Below are 20655 nucleotides of genomic sequence, written 5' to 3'. Positions count from 1 at the left end.
CATCCTCAGGTTTAAGACTGATCTGTTCTCCATGGGGAAAGGAGAAAGGGCAACAGAGAACAAAATGGAGCCAAAGAGCCGTCAGCTGTCCCTACCTCCAGCCCTCCTGCCCCCTCTCTGATGGGTAAGAATACTACTCAAGTAGCCCATGGAGTCTGACAACTTTGTTAGTCTCAAGTTAAAGAATAAAGAAATTGGGGTGAGCTGGCTGGTGCACTAGCAGCCCCTCTGCAGAGCCCCCAGCTTGAGCACTGCCTTTGGAATCTTCCCATGAAAAGCTTCCTGACATCAGAGCTCACGCCTTCTCCTCTGTGGTTACCCAAAGCTGACAAGTCTGGAAATAATTTGTATTCTTCACCATCATTTAGGCACATCACGTGGCCGTGTGGGGTAGTGGAAAGAGCATGCTCTGCCAGGAGGATTTGGGTGTGAAACTCGGTCCTCTCTCCGGCTGGCTGTGTGGAGCTGGGCAGTGACCTGCATTCTCAGAGGCTCATCTGCAAAACGAGACCAGCCACATTTACCTCTGCTCTCAGCAGTACCAGGATTAGAGGAGACCCCACACATGTATCTGGCTTCCCAAAGGTTCTCTACAAAGGCCCACTTCCCCCCTCCATCTCTCAGCGTTCTTCTGAAAGAAAGAAGCCTCTGCCTTGTTGTGTTTTAACTTCACCTGGGTCATTCCAAATGCCCAGGGATGCATTTATTTTATTGGCAAATCATCTCCCTACCTCCCTACATTGTTTCATTAATTTAACATTTGTTAAAGCTGCCAATGTCTAAAATGAAATTTTCTGATTTTTGTGTGTTTGTTTGTGTTCCTCCTCTCCCATTGCGACTTTGAGATTCCAAAGAACATGCCTTGGCACGTAGACAAGGAACATACCTGCCCACTAACATGCCATCAGTTGGGGTGGGGACAATGGGATTATGTCTTTATTAGGCCAAGGCATTGGAAGAAACCATCCCAAGACTTCTCCAGTGAGGTACAATCACCTGGTTTGTAATTGATACCGAATGTTTTCTGGAGACACGAGCGTCCATGAGGATGTCACACACCACGACCATGAGATAGGTGGGCTGGGGACAGAAGGCTGGGGCAGGAGTCTTTCCATCTGGCATTTCCTATCTGCTCCAGGAAGCTTTATCTAGGAATCTAAATGCTTCGTTAGTCCAACTGGTTTGGGATAATCCAGTGGGATTCCTTTTTGGATGGCCAAAATGGACAACTATTGTCTGTCATCCAAACATTACTCAACATTGAACACTGCACAGCTCAAAATGAACATGGCCTTTCCTTAATGTCACCAACTTTATTTTGTGTACGAATGTTGAGTTTACAAGTTCAGGGGCTCCTTCAAATTGCATAATTTGCTTTGAGAAGTAAACTCAACGCAAACTTTTTATTGTTCAAAACTGCATTGCACAGAGGTCGATTTCACCCCTGCTCCAAGGAACAGCTAGAGGAGGGATGGGAGGGTGACTGAAATGGCAATTCCAGGGTGTAAGTGACCTGGGAGAGTCTTCTTCACCACACAGGGAGGCCCTGGATGCAAAAGCTGAGGAACTGAGAAGCAGAGAACAAGAAGCTGTCCAGCTGGTGCAAACAGCCTAATGCAGAAGCCCGGAGCCCTCGGGCATGAATGGACGGGGAGACAGGGACTAGGAAGTTAGCCAAGCTGTGTTCCTTGAATGCACTACCCTTCCCTGCACAACACCATGACCCACGATGCACCCCACACCTCTGAAGCCCGTCACCTTCCCCCATCCCTGCTGTCCAAGTGCCCACACTCCGCCAACCCCTCCAGCTCTTACCAGCCCCACAACCTAACCCCAAGCCTGCAAACACCTGCCCCAGCCCAACCCACCTCTCCTGCCCAAGAGCAGTCTTCCCCCACCCCACCCGAGCCCTCCCTCCCAGTCCCTGTCACCTGCAGACAATCTCCAGCACAAAAAGGCTGCAGACACTTACCTCCATAACCAGGCTACGCCCACTCCCAGCCCATACAGTCACACAGCCCCACCTCACCCACCCTGAGCTCTGCGCCCATGTACATCAGTTTACGGCACCTCCAGGTCCGTGCATGCATACATTCCGTAGTACATCCCCCAGATCTGGGAAAGCGCTGACCTGCATAGCTGGGTCATATCTGCTCCCAGCTCATGCAGGCCCAGCGCCTCCAACCTGCTGCCCTGAGCTCTGCACATGCGCACAAAGGGTCTTGTGCCCTAGACCAGCACACATGAGAGCCCTGCTCCCCAGACCCATGCACCCACACAGCCACATCCACCCTACTGCTGGGCACCCATGCCCACAGACACCAGCATGTGTCCCAACCTGTGCCTATACTTGCGCTGCAATGCAACATCACCCTGCTGTTGTGCCCCGTGCCCTCATCCTGCTCCACATTCATCCCACAAACACAAGGCTTTAGACAACTGAAGGAAATCAACTTCCAGAGTAAACCAATCAAGACATTTACATGCCGCAAATACAACAGAAGATCACTAAGCATATGATGCAAACAAATGTAGCCCATCCTAACAACCAAATTAAAACACCAGAGGAGACACAGATGTTGGAACGATTAATCAAAGATGGTCATATAACTCTATTAAATAAAATAATTGGGGTGGCTAATGACATAAAGGAGATCAAGAAGACACCAGAAGAGCAGAAAGAGGAATTTGAAAAAATAAATAGAAAAATAGCAGATATCATAGAGATTAAAGATTCTGTAGACCAAATAAAAAAATACTAGAGACACACAACAGCAGATTTGAAGAGGCAGAAGAAAAAATAAGCAAACTAGAGGGCAGGACAATTTATTTTGAACACTCAAAGCAGCAAATGGCAAAAACGTTAGAAAAATTTGAATTGGATCTCAGGGAAATGATGGACAAACAAAGCACACAAATATAAGAATCACTGGTGTCCCAGAAGGAGAAGAGAAGAGTAAAGGTCTAGGAAGAGTAGGTGAGGGTATAATGGGGGGAAAATTCCTAACCCTTATAAAGGACATCAATATGCAAATCAAAGAAGCCCAACAAACTCCAAATAGAATAAATTCAAATAGGCCTTCCCCAAAAGACGTTCTAATCAGTCTGTCAAATGTTGAAGAGAAGCAGAAAATTCTAAAAGTGGCAAGAGAAAAACAATTTACTACATACAAGGGTAACCACTTAAGACTGAGTTCAACGGGCAAAATGGAGGCAAGAAGGCACTGGTATGATATATTTAAGATCCTGAAAGAGAAAGACTTCCAGCCAAGAATTCTGTACCTAGCCAAATTGTCCTTCAAAACTGAGGGAGAGATTAAAATTTTCACAGATGAACAAATCCTGAAAGAATTTGTCAACAAGAGACTAGCTCTGCAAGAAATATGAAAAGGAATTCTGCCAGTTGAAAGAAAAAGACTAGGAGAGGGAGGTCTGGAAGAGGGCAGAGAATTGAAGAGTATGTAGATCTGACAAATAAAATCCAAAAGTTAAGATGGTGGATTCAAGAAACGCCTCTTAAATAATTACTTTAAAGGTTAAGGGACTAAATTTACCAATTAAAAGATGCAGATTGGCAGAATGGATTAAGAAATATAATCCAGCAATATGCTTCTTATAAGAGCTTCATTTTAGATGCAAGGATACAAATAGATTGAAAGTGAAAGGATGGAAAAAGATGATCCATGTGAGCTTTAACCAAAAGAAAGCAGGAGTAGCTATACTAATATCAGACAAAATAGACTTTGAGTGTAAAGCATCATAAGAGACAAATAAGGATACTTTATATTAATAAAAGGGACAATTAACCAAGAAGAAATAACAATCATAAATGTTCATGCTCCCAATCAAGGAGCTTTAAAGTACATAAGACAGACATTGACACAACTGAAGGAATGATAGATGTTTCAACCATGATAGTAAGAGACTTCAATACACCACATTCCTCTATAGATAGAACAACCAGACAGAAGATAAACAAGGACATAGAAGTTAAACAACTTAATAAATGAATTAGATTTAACAGACATTTATAGATCATTGTAACCCAAAACACCAGGATATACATTCTTCTTCAGTGCTCAGGGAATGTTCTCTAGGATAGATCATATTCTGGGGCACAAAACAGGTTTTTATAAATTAAAAAACATTGAAATTATGCAAGCACTTTCTCTGATCACAATGAATGAAGCTGAATATCAATAACCAGCAAAGAACGAGAACTTTCACAAATATATGGGGATTAAATAACACACACTTAAACAACCAGTGGGTCAAATAAGAAATTGCTAGAGAAATCAGTAGCTATCTGGAGATGAATGAAAACAGGAATACAATATATCAGAACTTATGGATGCAGCAAATGCTGTGCTGAGAGGGAAATTTATTGCCCTATAATTGGCCTACATTAAAAACAAAAAAGAGCAATAATCTAGGACATAACTGCTCAACTGGAGGAATTTGAGGAAAAAACAGCAAACTAACCCCAAAGCAAATAGAAGAAGAGAAATAAAAAAGATTAAAGTAGAGTTAAATGAATGGGAGAACAAAAGAACAATAGAAAGAATCAATAAAACCAAAAGTTGGTTCTTTGAGAAAATCAATAAAATTGATGGGCCAGCAAAAAATAATGAATCACACTAGGAAAATTGAAGATATGGCCCAGTCATATCTTCAAACCAACAATTCAATGACATACAGGAGCTGAAACAATTAATTCAGAATGTACGAACAGACATGGAAAACCTCATCAAAAACCAAATCAATGAATTGAGGGAGGATATAAAGAAGGCAAGGAAAGAACAAAAAGAAGAAACTGAAAGTCTGAAAAAACAAATCACAGAACTTATGGGAATGAAAGACACAGTAGAAGAAATGAAAAAAACAACGGAAACCTACAATGGTAGATTTCGAGAGACAGAACATAGGATTTCTGAACTGGAGGAAGGAACATCTGAAATCCGACAAGAAACAGAAACTATAGGGAAAAAAATGGAAAAATATGAGCAGGGACTCAGGGAATTGAAAGACAATATGAAGTGCACAAATATACGTGTTGTGGGTGTCCCTGAAGGAGAAGAGAAGGGAAAAGGAGGAGAAAAACTAATAGAGGAAATTATCACTGAAAATCTCCCAACTCTTATGAAAGACTTAAAATTACAGATCCAAGAAGTGCAGCATACCACAAAGAGAATAGATCCAAATAGACATACTCCAAGACATTCAATAATCAGAATGTCAGAGGTCAAAGAGAAAGAGAGGATCTTGAAAGCAGCAAGAGAAACGCAATCCATCATATACAAGGGAAGCCCAATAAGACCATGCGCAGATCTCTCAGCAGAAACCATGGAGGCGAGAAGACAGTGGGATAATATATTTAAATTATTAAAAGAGAAAAACTGCCAACAAGAATTCTGTATCCAGCAAAATTGTCCTTCAAAAATGAGGGAGAAATTAAAACATTTTCAGACAAAAAATCACTGAGAGAATTTGTGACCAAGAGACCAGCTCTGCAAGAAATACAAAAGGGAACACTAGAGACAGATATGAAGACAGAAGAGAGAAGTGTGGAGAAGAGTGTAGAAAGGAAGACTATGAGTAAAGGTAAAAAGAAGGAAAATTAGATATGACATATAAAATCCAGAAGGCAAAATTGTAGAAGAAAGTACTGCCCATGCAGTAATAACACTGAATGTTAATGGATTAAACTCTCCAATCAAAAGACATAGTCTGGCAGAATGGATTGAAAAACAGGACCCATCTATATGCTGTCTCTACTCAAAGGACACAAGGCCAAGGACACAAATGGACATTTACACACCAATGTTTATAGCAGCATTATTAATAATTACCAAGAGATGGAAACAGTCAAAATGTCCATTAACAGACAGCTGGCTAAACAAACTGTGACATTTACATAAGATGGAATATTATGCAGCTGTAAGACAGAATAAAGTTATGAAGTATGTAACAACATGAATGGACCTTAAAGACATTATGCTGAGTGTGATTAGCCAGAAACAAAAGGACAAATACTGTATGATCTCACTGATATGAACTGACATTAGTGAATAAACTTGGAATATTTCCTTGGTAACAGAGACCATCAGGAAATAGAAATAGGGTAAGATATTGGGTAATTGGAGCTGAAGGGATACAGGTTGTGCAACAGGACTGAATATAAAAACTCAGAAAAGGACAGCACAATATTACCTAACTGTAATACAATTATGTTAAAACACTGAATGAAGCTGCATATGAGAATGATACAGGGAGGAGGGCTGGGGCATAAATGAAATCACAAAGAAAGATAGACGATACAGATTGAGATGGTGTAATCTAGGAATGCCTAGAGTGTATAATGATAGTGACTAAATGTACAAATTTAAGAAATGTTTTTGCATGAGGAAGAACAAAAGAATGTCATTACTGCAGTGTGCTGAAAATAGATGGTACTTAATATTTAAAAATTTCAACTAATGTGTGAGACTAAAGCAAAAAATGTTTATTTGGTACAAATCTATACTTTGACTAGTGCATCTCCTAATATAACTTATGTAGATAGTTGATTGACCACATAAAGTACATGGAACTTTGTATAGGACATGAGATTTTGTTGGTTTGTCCAGGTGATGCTCTGATGAATCCCAGAGTGATTTGATCAGTGAGTGAAAAAGTATTTGCGAAGTCCCTTTCGGGGAATGGTGAGAACGGGGGAAAACTCAACTTCCCCAAGTTGAATTCTTGATATTCTCACAAGCAGTTTGGACAACCAAAGCTATAGGCTGAGCCCCCAGTCTTGGGGTTTGTTCAGATGAAACTTAACCCCACAGGGGATAGGTCAAGCCTACTTAAAATTAAGCCTAAGAGTCACCCCCAAGAGAACCTCTTTTGTTGCTCAGATGTGGCCTCTCTCTCCAGCCAACACACCAAGCAGACCCACCACCCTCTCCCTGTCTACATGGGACATGACTACCAGGGGTGTGGATCTTCCTGGCAGCGTGGGACAGAAATCCCAGAATGAGCTGAGATTCAGCATCAAGGGATTGAGAAAAACTCTAGAATGAGCTGAGACCCAGCATCAAGGGATTGAGAAAACCTTCTCGACCAAAAGGGGGAAGAGTGAAATGAGACAAAGCGTCAATGGCTGAGAGATTCCAAACAGAGTTGAGAGGTTATCCTGGAGGTTATTCTTATGCATTAAGTAGATAACACCTTGTTATCAAAGATATAATGGAGAGGCTGGAGGGAACTGCATGAAAATGTAGAGCTGTGTTCCAGTAGCCATGTTTCTTGATGATGATTGTATAATGATATAGCTTTCACAATGTGACTGTGTGATTGTGAAAACCTTGTGTCTGATTCTCCTTTTATCTACCTTGTCAACAGATGAGAGGAACATATGGAATAAAAATAAATAATAGGGGGAACAAATGTTAAAATAGATTTAGTTTGAAATGCTAGTGATCAACGAAAGGGATCAGTAAGGGGTATGGCCTGTAAAAATTTTTTTTTTCTGTTTGTTATATTTTTCTGTTGTCTTTTAATTTCTTTTTCTGAATTGATGCTAATGTTCTGGGAAATAATCATGATGATGAATATGCAACTATGTGATGATATTTTGAATTGCTGAGTGTATGTGTTGGGAATGTTTGTTTCTTGTAATTTTTCTTAATTAGTAAAAAATTTTTAAAAAATAAATAAATAAATAATAGGGGGAACAAATGTTAAAATGAATTTAGTAGACTAAAATGCTGGTGAGCAATGAAAGGGAGGGATAAGGAGTATGGTATGTATGAATTTTTTTTCTGTTTTCTTTTGATTCCTTTTTCAGAATTGATGCAACTGCTCTATGGAATGATCATGCTGATGAATATGCAATTATGTGATAAAAAAGAATGTTCATATTGTATGTTGATTGGTTTTATTAATAAAATTTTAAAAAGAAAAAAAATTATTATAAAGCCACAGTGGTCAAAACAGCATGGTACTGGCACAAAGAAGTATTGATCAATGGAATTGAATCAAGAGTGCAGAAATAGACCACCAAGTCTATGGTGAACTGATTTTGACAAGGCCCCCAAATCCAGTGAACTGGGACAAAATAGTCTCTTCAATAAATGGGCATGGGAAAACTCGATATCAATATCCAGAAGAATAAAAGAGGACCCTTACCTTACACCCCATGCAAAAATTAACTCAAAGTGGATCAAACACCTAAATGTAAGAACTAGTATCTTAAAGCTTCTAGAAGAAAATATAGGAAAACATCTTCAAGACCTAGTAATAGGAGGTAATTTTCTAAGCTTTATACCCCAAGCACAAGCAACAAAAGAAAAAACAGATAAATGGGAACTCCCCCAAATCAAATGTTACTGCACCTCAAAAGACTTTGTCAAAAAGGTGAAGGAGGCAGCCAAGTCAACGGGAGAAAATGTTTGGAAATCATATATCAGACAAAGGTTTGATATCCTGTAAACATAAAGAAATCATACAACTCAACAACAAAAGAACAAATAACCCAATTATAAAATGGACTAAAGATACGAATAAGCATTTTTCTGAAGCGCAAATACAGATGGCTCAAAAGTGCATGAAGAGATGCTCATTCTCATTAGCTATAAGGGAAATGCAGCTCAAGACTACAATGAGACACCACCTCACACCTATAAGAATGGCTGCTATTAAATAAATAGGAAACCACAAATGTTGGGTAGGATGTGGAGAAACTGGGACACTTATGCACTATGATGGGAATGTATAATGGTGCAGCCACTATGGAAGACAGTTTGGCGGTTCCTTAGGAAACTAAGTATCGACTTGCCTATGACCCAGCAATAGCACTATTTGGTATATACCCAGAAGAGCTGAAAGCAGTGACACACACAAACAGACATTTGCACACCAATGCTCACGGCAGAGTTATTCACAATCACCAAAAGTTAAGAACAGTCAAAATGCCCATCAACAGAAGAGGCGATTAACAAAATGTGGTATATAATATGATGGAATATTATGCCGCAGTAAGATGAAATGATGTCCTGAAGCACATGGCAAGATGGATGAGCCTTGAGAACCTAATGCTGAGTGAAATAAGCCAGACACAAAAGGACAGATACTATATGACTCCATTTTTATGACCACGGTAAAGGTAAAATCAGGGGCATAAAATAATACAGAATATAGGGGATTTAGAGATACTTAGAAGCTAGAGATGGGTGAATGGTTAGCTAATGAGGTTGAACTCAAATGTAAGGGGATATATAGAACTGAAGGCAGTTCTCTAGTGAATTTATAAGAAATATGACCATACTGAAGGTGAACATGATTGAAAAGGGTTCTATAGATCTATGTGTCCCACTGATTAACACTAGAAATATAAATAAGTTCTTGCAAGAACTACTTCAAAAGTATGATTCGTGTACAAAGAGTGTTTAAGTGCAGGGTACAAGGGAAAAACTGCTATTGCATGCTCTGGGTGATGGTGAACAGGAGAACATCAGCAGCGCAGCAATAGCAGAGGTAAATAATGGGAGGAGGGACAAGAGTTAAGGGGATGTTTGGATTTTCTATTTGGTGAGGGAGTGTTATTGGTTATCTTTCTCTTGGAAACAATGAAATTATCTAAAATTGAGATGTTGATGGACTGTGGACTTTGGTCACTACATGTGATGCCTGATGACTGTGGGTGGCTGAAGAATGCACTGAGAAGTAAATTGGCAAATGTTGGTGTATACATATGATTGAATATTGTGCTGCTACAAAAAGGAATGAAGTTGTGATGCATGCAACGATGTGAATGAACCTGTGGGTTATTTGATGAGGCAAAATAAGCCAGAAATGAAAGAATAATTATTGTATGGTCTCCTTTAGAAAATGCTTGTAAGAAAACAGGGGCCTAGGTTGTAAGCTCTTATAGCAGTCACATTTAGTCCGGAATGATAAGTATTTATCTGGATTTTGAGAGGCTGCTTTATATGTATAACCTCGTATTTAGAGATAAGTATGAGGCCAATCAGGTTGGGATTAAGGTAATTCAGAACACAGGGGTAACGAAGACATTGTCTATCTGTTAGAACTGCACCTACTCTTTGAGACCAATGGAACAAAGTTTTATTTTGTCCAGAACCTACATTTTCTGTAGCACATACTTGAACTCAAACTGTCTGCCCAATTGAAACACAGAGAGCCCAGAATAAGAATGAGGGCCTTTAATCCTGTATAGCTTAATGTACTGCTTGGGTACATCCTAGAATACATAAACAGTTAATCAAAAAGTATTGGCAAAGTCCCTTGAGGGATGGGAGAAAAAATGAGCTATTAAACTTTACCATCAGGAAATCCCCTGATACCATGTCAACCGGTATCTGTAAGTGAAATCATTGCCCTCCCCCCTTTGTGGAACATGACATCCAGAGGTGAAAGTTTCCCTGGTGATGTGGGAGAGGACTCCCAGGGATGAGTGAGACCCTGGAACCATGGGATCAACAAATCCATCCTGACCAAAAGGGGGGAAGGAAGTATACTTAAAGTATCAGTGGCTGAGAGAGTTTAAATAGTCAAGAGGCTACTCTGGAGGTTGCTCTTATGCAAGCTTCAGGTAGACCTTGCTACCTATCATAACCTGCCAAACCCCAGCCAAGACCATTCCAGCCAATCCTAAAGAACACCTAGGGCAATATATAAGATTCCACAAGGGTTCCACGCACTGGCGTAACTTTTCAGACATCTACAACCTCCAGATGGGTCCCTGGATCAGATAAGTCCTGCAACCTAGAGGGTCCAGCCTCTCCAGAACATCAGATAATTCCATCTTCCTACCCCATATTAGTGACAGACCCTTCCAATATGAAAAAGTTAGAACGGCCATAGCCCAAACACCCCGAAAGAGAGGGACAGAAAAATCAAAGGTGATGGGAAGTTATACAGAGAAGTTAGGGTTTAACAAATGAATATGAATCCTGAATCACTAAATTGATATTTCTTTTAGTCTCCAGTATCTTAGAGCAGCTAGAAGTACAAACCTAAAATTGTGGAATCGTAACCCATACCAACCTCTGCAATGTGTTCTACAACTAATTGTTGTGCTGTGCTATGAAATTTATAGCTTTTTTTGTATATATGTTATTTTTCATAAGGAAGAAAAAAAGTCAATTGTGACGATAAAAAAGTATTTATTCCTTTTAGCCTCCTATATCCTGGAGCAGCGAGAAGGAAAAATCTGAGATGCTGCTGTGTTAGTCCGTGACAAACTCTGGAATCTGCCCTGTAACTACTTTGGAAACTATTGTTTTTTTCTTTCTTTACTTTGTATATATGTTATATTATATAATAAAAAAGTTAAAAATAAAAAAAAGAAAACTGCATTGCATATAAAAATTACTTGAGTAATTTTTGATAATTTACATCTTGTGGGCAAAGCTTAATAGTGTTTTCTTTTTAAACAGCACCTTGCCTGAACATGATTTTGAAGAAATTAATATATTGAGAAAAAGTATATTTGAGCCTTTATTGGATTATTTTAATTGTACCATTCAAGCATTTGATTTAAATCATTTGACCTCTCCAGTCTGTATACTGCTCTGATTTCTCAGCTGGACAGGCTGATTTGCACGTCAAGAATCCACGTCTTGTTTGCTGGTCTCATTTCATTTTTGCGAAATAACTAAAAGCAAAGCACTAGATGCACTACTGAATAGAGGTTACATGGGACCTAACCCTGCCACACTTACTCAAACGGGATGTAGGGATTTACCGTCACTTGCCGTGTTTCACAAAATAAATATCTCTTGTCAGGTACTAAAAAAAATGAACATGCCTTTTTTTTTTCTTTTTCAACACCCTCATCAATTCAGTATTTTATTCATTTTAGAAGCTCAAGAAATTTGCTGGTAGACTAACAGATTTATCCAAACTCCCCAAATCCAAGCTGTTTTCTTTCATTTTTTAATTACTCGTGCTCTCATTCCCAAACTCCAGGACTGCAGCGTGAGGAGCCAGGGCTGGGCCTCACAATGCATGGGTCGGGAGAATGGGCAGCTCAGAGCTGCAGGAAGACGCAGCTTCCACCAGGACACCAGGAGTGGACAGGTGTGGGGTCCACCTTCGGGACTCTGGAATTTCCCCAGGATGGTTTTCCATGGTACTCCCAGCTCCCCCTAATACTCTTGGGAAATTATTTCATCGCTCTCTTATACCAGCCTGTGCTTCCTGTCTGTGCATCTGCATGCAAAACCTTTTCTTCTGAATTATTTTCAGGTGCTGTCCTTACATGTTTTCACAAATGACTTGCAACACACATATACATATATAAATGTGTGTATACACACACACACACACACACACACGTAATCAGATTGGGTTATTCTCACCTTTGATGTCTATTTACTTATTTTTGGTTTACAAATTAAGCACCTCCTCACCTCCCCATCCCCTCCATTCTACCATTATCTGTGGGTTTTTGTTTTTTGGATGCGTGGTCCAGGACTCGAACCCGGGTCTCCTGCATGAAAGGTGAGCGTTCTACCACAGAACCACCTGTGCACCCTTTTTTATTTAATACATTTTTTTAATTTGAGAATTTGTAGGTTTGCTGAAAATTCAGACAGAAAATAAAGCTCCATATGCTGATCCCTATTATAAAGCTTTGCATTAGCATAGGAACTTGGTTACAATTCATGAAAGAATATTATAACAGTTGTACTATGACTGATAGTCCATGGTTTCCAATAAGGTCCACTGTTTGTGTGGTACAGCCCTATGCTTGTTTGTTTTTTAAGTTTTTGGTCTAATAATATAAAGAGAACCCTAAATTTCTCCTCTGAACCACAGGCAAACACTTGATTCAGTGCTGCTGCCTGCATTCACTTCCACTGTCTCCTGCACCCATCACTGGAACGCTCCCATGCCACCATCAGTTCTGAGTGCTTCCTTCAGCCCAGGTGCCTTGCATCCTCCCCAACACACACACACACACACACACACACACACACACACACACACAAACACACACACGCCGGGCTCTGGCTAAGCGCCCCCCACAGGAGCCCGCGTGCCCATTCCCCATTCTCGGTTTTCCATCTTCCTTTTCATCCTGTGGGAATTTGCCTTGCTACTGCCTCGGAGGTGCCCACGTAGAATATAATATCCCATGACAGGATGTCTTTTCATGTGCAAACCAAAATAGCCCTGGCCTTTTGTGCAGCTGTATTCCTTTCTAAACTTGTCCTGACATCATGTCTAGTCGCAGTGCTAGGACACTTTGGACTCTTCACGGCACACGTTCTGAGGTTCTGTTGGAGAGCTAAGCTGGCATTTTGGTTCCTTTATTTGTAAGTTCCGAATCCATTCATATTTTTCTCCCCACAGCTGTTTGAACTGGCTCCCTGCTGGGGAGTCAGATGAAGATGTCTCCCTTGTGTCTTTCAATCCATTTCCCTTCTGCTGGCAGAGATGTTCAAGAAATCATAGCTAGGTTTGGAAAAACATGCTCATTTACATACTAGGAATGCAACAGTTTATGTAGTCTTGTCTTAAATAACGTAATCTCTTTTATTTTATTTTATCTTCTTTTATTTTTAGGTGCATGATCCGGGAACTGAACCCAGGTCTCCCTCATGGAAGGCGAGTATTCTACCACTGAACCACTTGTGCACCCCAGAATCTCTTTTTAAAACGATATTTGGAGCTGGCTGACACCTGAGAAACCCCTTGGCCCAATCCCTTTTTTTCATGGATTGCGAAATCAAGGCCCAGGGAACTAGGTGACTTGCTCAAGATCACATGGGGGCTCTGCCTGAATCAGGAGAATACTGGCCTCCCGACCTCAACTTACCATGTGGCTCTTTTTTTTTTTTTAAGTTTTTTCTTTTAATTACACACACACACACACACACACACACACACATAAGAAAGAATAAAAGCAACATCTAATGCTACCCCGAATCTAAACATGCCATCTCGTCCTTGGCATCATGACTCTGTACAACTTTATTTACTTCCTTAGAGGCAGCTCACCCGGGCTCAGTTGCCCCCTGAACCCCAAAGACTTTCAGTGGTCGCCCCTCAGCCTTTATTCATCAGTTATAGTCCCGACACATTTGCTGCCGCACTGGCTGATGTTGAGCGACTGACTCCATGAAACCCTTTCTTGATGGGGATCATGTTTTATTGTAGACGACTCTAGTTGTTAGAAAGTTTGCCTTCTGCTAAAACAAACTCCGTCTCCCTCTTACCATCATTCTTTGTGCCCATTTTGTTCTTTCCCCCTTCAAATGGGCTTGGCTAGCCCAGGCAAGCAGTACCCTGGGACTGACCAAAAGGTGGATATTTGTCCTTAAGTATCTCCCATGGCCCTCTTCCCTTCTGTTCGTTGATCTCAGCTTTCCAGGTTCCCTGACCTCCCTCATTTGGGTTCCTTACTTTGGTTCACGTGTTTCACTGAATCTTCATCAATAAGACCCCTTTGGATGTGTCTTTTCCAGCATTGTCCTGAAGCTTTCGCTAAGATAGAACTTCTAGTATTTCTCTCCAGATCACACTTATGGATCTTCATTGCGCTGCCCAAAATGTAACCAGGAGAATTTGGGATGTGTCATCTGCCCTGCCCTCGTTGGCTCCATCAGTCTGGGAATGACCATCAGACTCGGTCTTGGTTCTGTCCTCTGGAGCAGCACCGAGTACAACTAATCCCTGCTAGTATTTTAAGGGTATGATTGTATCACTCTTACACGCCTCCCTCCTCTCCTTATCCACTCGTTAAAATGATAGGTATATGTGTTTGCATCTGTAGAGATGTTGCTTGAACCAGACATGGGCTGGAGGACATTTTCCTGCCTGTTTTGGAATATTCTAGGCTCATCAGAGCAGGCTCGGAATCCACCAGCTTTATTTAGCAACACACTCACACTCTTGCCTTATTTTGAGCTTGTGGTCAGTCAAAAAGCTCCACCCCATTTTCCCCTCTCAGATGAATTCCTAGTAAGCCTGGTTTCTCTTATACACTGTCATTTATTTATTTTGGAAATCTTATGTATCCTGATACTTTATCATTTTTGCTTTGATTCATTATTCTGTCCCATTAATATCTTTTTGCATTTTAACTCTTTCATGTACTTTTACATTTCTTCCATGCCCTTTTCATGTGGAAATGCAGTAAGCAAACATTTTGTGCTTTAAAACCATCAATAAAAGTGCTCAGGAGGAGTACTGGTTAAAAATTCTGAAGTTGCTTTACATGTCTACTGGGATCAAACAAGTTAATGGATGGTGGGTCTTAGGAGCCTTCTCAGCATTGGAAGGGAGAGTTACAGATTAGCAAGGGACAAAGGTCACTGGACTAGAGTCATGTCTAGCTTACTATGGATGTGGCTGTGTCAAGACAGAAATAATTATAGATACATGTGTATACATGAATTAGCAGACATTTGTATTTCCTGGCTCTGCCTGCTGAGAAGGCCCTAGAAGCAGTGACAACCTATTAGCGCCAAGCACATCCAGAGCCCAGATCTTGGTTTCTAAATACAGGTCTCCAAAAAAGGAACCATAGCCTTTTGCAGAAGTGGCTGATCCCAAGGCCAGGGCAGCGAAAACACAAGATGAGCTTGAAGCATCTTGTAATAGCAACAAGGTGAGGAACTGCTAAAAAAAACATAAGAATGGAGGACAAATCAAAGAGAAACAAGAGCCAACATGAAAAAACTCCCAATTGCCAAAGCTAGAACCACTTGAGCACAAGAGTAAATAACATAGTGCGGACTATAACCCAAAGTACAAAATAAATGTATGTGCGTACATACTAGCATGAATGAATGAATGGGAGAAAAGGGACAAATCTTCCTTACAGAAAAATTCCGAGCAATTTGCATAGATGTTCCCTCATCCCAGAGGTGGAGCTTAATTCTACCAGCAGCCCACCTCCCCAGCCCTGCCAAACCCCTCTGGCCCTTCAGTGTGGCTGGACTTAGTGACCTGCCTCCAAAGAATAGAGCATAGAATTAACTTTCCACTGGAGAGACCTGGCCAGATGGCCAAGGTCAATGTCATCAGTGATGAGACACATCCATTGTTTGTGCCCTTTACATGAAGTGATGAGAAGGGAACTGTGCCTCTGTGCTCTTCTCCCTTAATGCCCAGTGTAACCATGAGAAAAACATCAGAACAACCCAATTGAGAGACGGTCTACAAAATCACTGGCCAGTACTCCCCAAAACATCAAGTTCATCAAACACAAGGAAAGACTGAGGAATACAGAGCAGAGGAGGCTGAGGAAACACAACAGCTAAATGTACCATCTCTGCAACTTTTCTGCAAATCTTAAAGTATCCCATTAAAAAAATCTATTAAAAAAAAAAAGCAGGATAGGAGAGTGCACAGGTGGTCCAGTGGTAGAATGCTCACCTTCCATTGGGAGACCTGGATTCGATTCCTGGCCCATGCACCCGCCCCCCAAAAAAGGCAGTACAATAAGTAACTTTTTAAAAAAAATGTTCAATAAGACAAAACCAATACACTTGTGCTATTTTACCAGTGACCTCCCACCAATTGATATCCATCCAGTAATCAGCACAATAATCATCTCAAACCTACTGCTGGGGGCTGAGTGCTGCCAACTTGGGCTTCTTTCCAGTCACTGAAGCTGGGTTCTTAGCACCAGTGTCTTCTCCCCACAGTCCAAGGGTACACCTAGTTCCAGAACCTGACACCTACAACAAGCGCTGTTGTTGTCTACAGTGTTTCTCTAGACCCAGCCGAGCCATTATCACTTTTTAAAACTTTGGCAAGAAATTTCTACTTAGAAATCTACTAGTATTTAAAGTTAAATGTATCTAAATCAAGGATCCACATTATAGTTCCCTCAAGGTGCGATGAAATTTTCTTGTTTCTCACATACCCTACGCCTATCATCTTGGTCGTTTAAGGTAATAACTTAACGGTTATCTCTGAATTTCCTCTCCTTTGTCTTCAAGATTCAGCCCACTCCCCTGACCTATGGGTGAAGTTTCTTTCCCGTTCTCTTTCCATTTTCCATTCACACAGCTGGTTATTCCAATCAGAGGAAGTTCTGTAAGCGAGTCCCCTGTCCCCTCTGCTCCCATCCTGTATCCACAGAACTTCCTCTGGTCATTGGATCGTTTTCCTGAGAAGCTTAGATGTCTCTAATGACCTTTTAAACAAAACTTAAAACTCTTAAGCATGATCTCAGCCTGCACCCAGCATCCCTTCCCACCCACAGTGCAGATGAGGGACAGCTCAGTTCTTTGGCTCACACCCCACCTTCGTCCCATCTCTGCCACTCGACCTCCTTCATCAACCAGCCCGTGTCATACATGCGGTCCCCTCTGGTGTGGCCTCCTCCTCCTCGCCTCTAGCCCTCCTTCCATCCTCACCGCAAGGCACTCCTTTAAAGAGTTTTTGGATCAGGTTGCCCTCGGGACTCCAAGTCTCTCCAGTTCTTTCAGTGTTTCCTTGACATTTATGAACAGCTATAAAGAGTGTACAGTCTTCTGTTTTGGTCATTCTAATTTTCCATGCTTTATCTGCATGTGAGCTTTTCAGGTTCAGGTTGTGTGTCCCTTATCAGCTTCTTCTTTTGCCTCCATACATAGAGATGGAGCTGGTGAAGTGCTGTCTGCACACAACGGTGTTCAGTCAAAGACAATATTAGTTTGGTTGCAGTTTATGAAACGTGGAACCTTCATAGTGGATGGTGGACTAATAAAAAAAAGTTGGTGCTGCCTGACCAGGGCTTTGTGTGGCTTTAGGAGGTGAGCGCTTTGGGTGTAGATCCCCGCGGAGAGCCCAGAGCTTCCTCCGGCAGGCCCCTGCCGGGCACCATGGCCCTGGGCTTGCTCTCCGTCTGCCCCTTTGCAGTCTCCCAGCTGCCTCTCTGCTGCCCACCCCAGGCCCACCCACCAGCCCGAGATGTGGCCAGGTCAGCTTGAACTAACCAGGCAAATCCAGAGCCACAAGGATCCTGTGAGGGCTTTACTGAGGACGCGTGCAATTCAGTGTCTACACTGCTCCTTCATCTGTACTTCTGTAAGTCCACCAAGAAGGCTTTTAAGTTCCTGAGCACGCAAGCCCACCCACACTTCAGCAATCTGCTCTTGTCCACATGGAAGTCTACAAACTCGTGGTATTTCCTTCTCTCTCTTAGTGATGGGCTCCAGGCACACACACAAGCTCCACCCAATGCCAATGGACATTGATTTCCCTTTAGTACACGGAATGGCCATTTGCAGAGTCTAGTACCTTTTCTAATTTCAATGTTGCCACTGTATATCCTCTACTGCCACTCTCTAACCTCTCTTAGTGCTCACACGGAAAAGGAGTGGCATTTTACTCAGTCTTCTGCCTTTTGATCAGAGTCTACCACACAGCTCCAAGGATTTGCCTAGAAAGAACAAAATAGAGCAACCTCCAGCCTTAGCTGAGGTGTAGGCAGGGGTGGGCCTGCTGTTTCCAGTTTGTATGTGTGTGTGTGTGTGTGTGAGTGTTATGCACATGCATGCATTGGTGTGTATGTGCTTGTGTGTGTACTTGTGTGTGAGCATGTGCATGTTTGTGTACATGTTTGCTGGGAGTATTATGTGTTTGTATGTATAGGGTTGTGTATGTGTATATGGGTGTGTATGTGTTGGATGTGTGAGTGGTGTTTGTGTGTATGTTTGTGTGTATATAGGTGTATGACGTGTTTCTGTGTATGTTTGTGTATGAGTTTGTGCATATGTGTTTTTGTGTGTGTTTGTACACGTAAGCAGTGTGTTTCAGTGTTGTGTTTGTGTGTGTGTTTGCATGTGTCTATAGGTGTTTGTGAGTGTACATGTATGCCTATTTTTGCATTTATGTGTATGTATTTGTGTGTGTGCGCATGAGTTTGTGTGTGTATGTGTTTGGGTGAGTGTGAGTGCCATGTGCTTGTGTATGTATGTGCTTGCATGTGTAGGCAATTGTATGCGTGTGAATGTGCGTGTGTGTGTGTTTGGGTGAGTGCTGTATTTGTGCATGTGTGTGCTGTATGTGTGGGCATGTGTGTTTGCATGTGTGTGTGTGTGTGTGTGCATGGAGAACCGGCCTCCACCCTGGGTACCACTCCCTGGCCCTGGCCCTGGCCCTGGCCCGAGAGGAGCGCAGGGCACCCAGGCTGACCCTGCAGGAAGGGACAGGCCCACGGGCTCCTGCCCTCTCCGGCCACGTAGGGGGGACGCGTGGGGGCCTGAGTGAACCAAAGCCTTCCTGGGGCCGGGATTTGCCACCCACACCCATAGGGGGGTTCCCAAGGATTCTCCCTTCCTGGTAGGTCACAACACCCCAGAACCTCAACTTCCTGGTTCCTAAACGGAAGGCAACGGACGTGAGGAGAAGAGCTTGCTTATTAGTGCGCACCTCTCCTAAAGGGCATTGCATTCTCTGTAACCTGCTTATAAATGTTGATGCAATGGACAAAAATGCAAAATATAGCCCACGTCTAGTCTTCTTTGAAATGCAAGAAATGAAAGGAGAAAGGAAAAGAACGTCGCTTTGGTCCTGGGGCCCACTGGTGCGCCGGGAGTGGTCTCGGGGAAGCCCCGTGTCCTGGGTAGATGACCTGGGGGGCCCCGGGTTAGGCTACTGCTTTGATCATCCACTAGATGTCTTGACTTATTGACTCTGAATTGATGTATTGATTTAATAAAAGTCATTCATCATCATCACTGGGGCAGGATAAGCCCTCGATTTATCTCCAGGTTGGGAAACGTCATCAATGACAGATGTTTGGCTGCTGACGTTGGGTGAGGAATTTCCATGGTATAATCACCGGAAACCCCGATCATTTCCAGGTTCTGGTCCCTCTGGATGCAACTGATGCCTTTGCCCTGCTGGCCAGGTCCCCTGCCCCCCCGGGCTTTTTACTACAGGGAATGACTAGTCATCTAAGAGTGACTTTGCTAACTGCACCCAGTGGCAGGAAGCATCGCATGGGGGCTGGAGGGTCAGGGAGTGGTCTTGGGGGGGTGGGGGGGGTCAGCCCAGCCACTGGGGAAGCATCAGCTGCCCCGGCCTTCAGCGCCTGCTGCTTGAAGCAGCTCCCAGCCAGCGACCGAGCAGGGCCCTCCTGACTACTTGGAGGGAATGTTGAGGAACATGGAAATGAAGTCATCAGCAACTGTAGATTCACTTCCTCTGGAAGTCTGTAGCCAAGCAGGCAAAAAATAATAATAAGAAAAGCTGCATGTCCAGCAGAAATGCCTCCAAAACCTCTTCATGGTTTTTATGCTTGTTAACAAACTACATATCACACACAGATGTGGAAACAAGCACTTACCTAGGCACACTTATGCCCCAAACACACCCTTTCCTTAGCTTGCCCTGTGCCCAGAATCACTTTCCATCGACATTTCTGGAGGTTTGTGCCCACAAGGCAGAATGAGATAAAGAATGCAAAAAAAAAAATTGTGTTTCTGAACACTAAGTTCCAAATCTTAGGGTTTTCCCCACAGTGTCTGCCTGAGTGTGGCTGGGATAGAAGCTCCTAAGTGAATGTTCCACGTTGCTCTGGGGAAATGAAAGTCTGCCAACCGAAAATCAAACAGGGAAGTGAATCTAGCTAGCCATATTCCTTTCTTTGCCCCTTCTCACTCTTAGGTGCTCTCCTTTTGGACACGGTCTAGACTTTTT

Source organism: Tamandua tetradactyla, chromosome 11, assembly GCF_023851605.1.
Source record: "Tamandua tetradactyla isolate mTamTet1 chromosome 11, mTamTet1.pri, whole genome shotgun sequence".
NCBI classification, from domain to species: Eukaryota; Metazoa; Chordata; class Mammalia; order Pilosa; family Myrmecophagidae; genus Tamandua; species Tamandua tetradactyla.
The sequence above is the reverse complement of the archived record's forward strand: the minus strand, read 5'-3'. Positions refer to the sequence as shown.